Here is a 6,000-nt window from a genome sequence, read left to right on the forward strand (position 1 = left end):
TGTAACGTTAAGCTAATGAAATAAATTTTTTGAACTTTAAAAATTAACTACATTTTTTGAGTGCCTACTATATTCAGGCGATGGTACTAGGCTCAGAGAACACAAAGGTACATCACAGTGAAATTGGGGAAGACAGTGCACTGAAGAATCATTTACAATACAGATTCCTAAAATAAGCAGAGTGTGCTATACTAGAGCACCTATCCTGAGCTGTAGAGGTGGAAGTCAGGAGTGCTTCCAAAAGCTGGAAATGTAGTATATAGAAATAACCTAAAAGGAGAATAGCCATTATATTCAATAATTTTGTCAAAGAGAGGGACCAATAGCTAAGAGATAAGGGAGTGAAGGGCATGGTAAAGAATTTGAAAAGCATTATATGATGAGGGGAATAATGAGAGATGAGCTGTGAAGTACAGAAGGTCAGACCAGAAGGTCCCTTCATCACGTGTATAATTATTAGTACTTTATCCTAAGGCAAGAGTAAACAATGAAATTGTTTGTAATTAGAAATACACACATCATATTTGCAAAAGTTCGAGAACATTGAAGATGATTGCCAATGGTCATTGGAATGATAAATGGTACAACTGGATACAAATGACGAAAATGAACATAGGATACAACTATAATAGTAAAAATTAAGATCTAAGGGACTAGAGAATTTGATGGATGAAAGTCAAATGTGCACAGAGTGAAAGGGAAACACTGGAAATTAGAGGAGGCTATGTTCAGAAAGCAGCTAAGCAAAAGCAGTACTTTGGGGAAATCAGTACTATGGATCAGGGGTGTGGAATATGGCTATGACAGGAAGTTAATCGAAGAGCTGAAGTGGTCCTAGCTGCAATCAAGATGGGTGGTAGTGAAGGAATGTGGATGTCAAGAGATTCTGGAATAGCTTGTTATAATTGTTCTCATACTATTTTCCCCATGTATACATTTTGTTTATTCATTGGTTTTTAAATCTTTATTGTGGTTAGCCAGATATGGTGGCACCTACTGGTAATTTCAAGCATCAGAAGGCTGAGGCAAGAGAATTGCCACAAGATTGAGATCAGCCTGAGATCCATACTGAGTTCAACGCCAGCCTGAATTACAGAGTGAGACCCTCGCTCAAAAGATCCACAAAAAAAAAAAAAAAAAAAAAAAAAAAAAAACAACTTTATCGTGACAGGTTTTGAAATTCAGGTGTGGGCATAAAAGAGAAAAGGCATTTAGCCCCTTTACTGAATTAAAATAAACTTTTATGGCCCACTTTTGTATAGTAGTTTGGGATCATAATTCCAGGTATTAATAAATTTTGACTCATCCCAGTTTGTATTTTTCCCTTGATAATTTCAGGAGAAGAAGTTTCTGAAGAAAGCAGAATAAGGATATTTCTGAATGTCTTATCTTCATGTCACCATTTTATTTTAAAAGCTTTTGCCATAGAACACCAAACACAGGACAAAAATCAATTATGTCTTAATCAAAGCATTCTTCAGAGAATCAAAGATTATCAAAGATGTTGAGGACTCAGGGAGTAAAGGCATTAAGAAAGAGAAAAGAGTCCCTTGGACTAAGATTTAAGATCACTTAGCATTTATTTCTTTTATTCTCTGTGTTATAAAGGTAGTAAAAAAGTAACAGAAAAATTTCTTATTAGCTCAACTTAAATACATTTTATATTGTTATATATGAGAGTGGTATTTAAAATCTAATTCAAGCAATGTAATTTGCTTTCTTTCCTTTGCAAGGGAAAATTCTAAATGATACATAGACTTAAAAATGGTAGAAAAATCATAAAATCATATTATCCACATCTGTAAGCCAATCTAAGAAATTCCTCTTTTATAATTATATTAGCACTAATGTATATATGGCTTTCAATTCATCTACAAACCCATGCCAATCCAATAAATCCCTTTATGGAATTACATATATATTCAACTCAATCTAATAAATCCCATATATATTATTTTCAATTTCTGGGTATATAGATATAGCTACAGATAGATAGAGGTGGAGATAGAGGTAGAGATAGAGACTGATAGAGATAGATAGAGATAGAAATAGATATGGAGAAAATGTCAATTATGTTCTACTAGAGAACCGTAATCAATAAATATTAACACATTTTATTTCAAGGGAACAGATCCTCAAGGAAGAAAATAATCTATGCCATGTATTGGAGTTAAATGTAAGTGTTCATATATTTTCTACATAGTATGCAACATGCAAAAATATATTTTCTTTTACATGTAAATATTCATCTGAAAAATATGTTTAATAAAATGCCCTATGATGGGTAATGTTCTAGACACTAGCCAAATTAAGGTGGTAAATGGGAATACATTTAGAATTTTCACTATCTAAAGGCTATCCCAGATGAAGGAACAAATATATTCATGTAGAGTTCTCAGAAGAAAACCAGTACTACATATAATTAATAACTAAATTTTTCTTAGCCAAATAAGGATACTAAGAGGTTAGATACACAAAAAAAAAACACGAATAATGTAAAATCCAAATGCACTTCCCAGCATGAACTTGGTTATCTACATTTTATTACAAATTGTGCCAATCCATATGAATTAAACTCATTGGCAAGTTGCTAACCTTAAATCTCCTAAATTTAGGTCATAGCTATTTATTGTAAAATTTAAAAATTATCATCAGTCTTAACAGATTCTTTTACTCTTCTCCCTGCCCAGTAGTTAGGCAGACTAAAGGAAAGGAAGCTCTTGAGCCTCTTAATTTTCTTAGAGAAGTCTAGTTGCACAAAGGGAAACCAGTGCAATACTTTTGTGTTTTCGGCCCCCTAGTGGGAAACTGAAAAATGCTTTACTTATTCAAGCTGCTCACGAAAAGCAGTATCCTGGCCGCGGAAGATTAGATTATTGTAACTCCCTGTTGGCTTACTTGCTCCATAAGGCCTTACATAAACTCCAGCTGGTGAAGGACAAAGCTGTCAGGTTCCCTCTGAGAAGGGCAAAATTAATCAAAATATATTTTTCCCTATCTGAAATCCCTGTGTTAGCTATTGGTTAAAAAATAATGTCCTGATTTTTAAATTACTCTTTTAATTCTGGGAGTAATATCTGGCCCAACTCCAATGTGCTTTTTACAATCTCTTAGCAATTTGTTTCCTAGCCAACTTCTAAACCCTGCTGAAGTTAATCTGCTTCATATCCCAAGACTATTTCAGAGCTTTAGGAAACAAAGGCATTTCTATAATCTTTACCATATAGAATTCTGTTGCAACAACAAAGCATTACATTTGATATATGTTAATTTACACAAAAATTTATAGAAAGTATTCCTTAGAATAATATGAAGTGATGCAATTTTATTTTTCATTACCCAAATGGTAATTACATATTTCCTATGCGGACCGAGATTTAGAGCTAACCTAAAAATCTAGGAGTTGGAGTTCTCAATATCAAACATCCTCTAAAAAGGTACCAGGTGACTGGTATCCACACACATACACATAGGCACACATACCCACACCTCCAAGTATTCATATTGTCAAGCTCTAAATAAAGCAAAGAAATATAGAGCCCTAAGCAATAGAGTATACTCCCTCGTTAAGTAGCCAAATCAATCTTCCTTTACTGACTGAAAGCAAAACTAAAAATGGCATGATACAAACAATTCAGTAGGGTATATGGCATTTATTAATCAAAGCTAAGAGTACAGGTTAAACACTTGGAGATATGCAAAACTCAATGGAAAGCTTGCTTTATCTACACAGAGACCTCCCATAAAATCCTAATGATATTCTGGAACTGCAATGTTACAGAAATTCTTCACTGGAACATTTCAATTCCAATTTCTCTATAGGATGTCATAACTCCAGAAGATTTTAATAGACTTTTCCTAATAATCATCCTTTCATGTCCCAATATTGCAGATCCAGCATTTAGCCTTGAAATTATGAAACAAAATTAACAAGTAATTACTATATGGACACCAATGTATAGCCAAAGGTGAAGATCAACCACTTAATGTGTATCTATTTTGCATTTGACATTCTCATAAGCACTATAAGTATATTCTTATTTATTCTTTATAACAAAGAAGCTAGCCATTATCATGTTGTTGCTTTTTTTTCCTCTAGTAAATTAAATCATATAAATATACATTATGGAAAATAAACATAATTAGATATTTTTGGTAGTACATACAAATTATTGTGTTTCTTAACAGCACAGGTTACTAATGATTTGAATACAGTAGATATATCTATAAAACGAGTGAAACTTTGGTAGAAGCAATGAGCAAAACATACACTGTTCACTTTACAGCTTTGATCCAGGCCAGAAGTAGTTGCAGGAAGGTACAGAGAGGCTAATTCTGTAACAGAAAGTCAGGTATCCTCCTAAATCAGTGAACTTGGGGAAGAAGACTGCAGCATGAAGTAGTAGAAGGGAGTGGTAGGATGGGAGAAAAGTTTAGAAAGGAAGGAATGTATGAGGGGCAGCACCAAATTCTATCAATGGTCTGACCCATGTCCTGTGTGACTCCTGAACTACACATTTAGCGGTCAGAACTCATGTAATCCGAAATGAGAATATAACCATGATATACCGTAAACTGAGAAAGAATTTATCATTTGACTCTAACCAATTTAATTACCTGCTAAACCAAAAACATCAACCTTACTTGGAGGACTATATCAGAATAGAGTCCCTTTTTAAAAGTTCATAATGTACAAGATAAAATTCAAAATTACACAGGAAGAACCAGGAAAATTGACTCTTAAAAAGGAATAAAATCCAAGAATAACAGAAGAAAATGAAGAGAAATAAAATGTCATAATCGTTCCAGTTATTATAACCATGCTAATCAAGAAAAGGAAGCTGGGGCTGAGGATTTAGCTCAGCGGCAAAAGCGCCTGCCTGGCATGCGCAAGGTCGTGAGTTAGGTTCCTGGTACCAGAGGAAAAAAAAAAAAAAGAAAAGGAAGCTGCATTTCAGCAGAAAGCATTAAAGTTAATATAAAAGTACTGACCAGAAGAAAATTTAATTAAAAATCTATAATCATAAGATAACTTTGTAACTTAGTATTGGAAAATTTAAAAACAGTCTCGATTTTCCAAAAGTTAACAAAGGATTTACAAAGAAAGATGTAAATTATGTAGAACTGAAGGGTAATGAAAACAAAGCATTTCAGGTAATTAGAGATAATGTAAGTCTTGAAGACAAAATTATAACCATAGGTCATAAGATTAATGACCTAGAACAACTGGGATGGGGAAAGGAGAAAGAAAGGAAGGGGAAAGATATATATATATATGTAAGCACACACACAAGATAGCTAAGATAATTGTACTATTAATTTCTATTGGTTTATTGAAAGGAACAGTTAATGCTTGTTTGATCAGTTAATGCCTAAATCTGATAATCTGACAAACTACATTGACAATAACAATAAGCAATATAAGAACCATTGTTAATTTCCTCTCAGCTTTCTTTGAAATTTGGTACCATTTTTATTGGTTTTTATTCTCTTTAAACAAAATATCAAAAGGTTAATGATGTAGAGTTCATCTCAATATTTGAAGTAGATGTGTTATGTACATATATCAGCCCTCCACAGTGAATGTAATCATGATTTACTCTAAACATGTATTAATAAATATTTTAAAAATAAAAAAATGAAGTGTTGGGGATAGAGCTCAGCACCACAAGTGCTTGGCAAGCATAAGGTCCTGAGTTCAATTCCTGGAACAAAAAAAATATGAATTGTAGAAAAAAATAGCAAAGATGTATACTGCATATAAAAAAGATGAAAAAAAGAACGATGAGGAGAGATGGAGGTAGAAGAATATTAAGAGATAGGAAATAAAAAACACAAGAGCAATAATCAATGAAACACAAAAGGTAGAAAGAGCTTATAGTTTGAGAATATAAAATTCATTAGGGGCTGGGGATTTAGCTCAGCGGCAAAGCGCCTGCCTGGCAAGTGCAAGGTCGTGAGTTCAGTCCCCGGTACCGGAGAAAAACCAAAAAATAAAAA

The sequence above is a fragment of the Chinchilla lanigera genome, unplaced genomic scaffold (genome assembly GCF_000276665.1).
Source record: "Chinchilla lanigera isolate Chin_1 unplaced genomic scaffold, ChiLan1.0 scaffold00010, whole genome shotgun sequence".
NCBI lineage: Eukaryota > Metazoa > Chordata > Mammalia > Rodentia > Chinchillidae > Chinchilla > Chinchilla lanigera.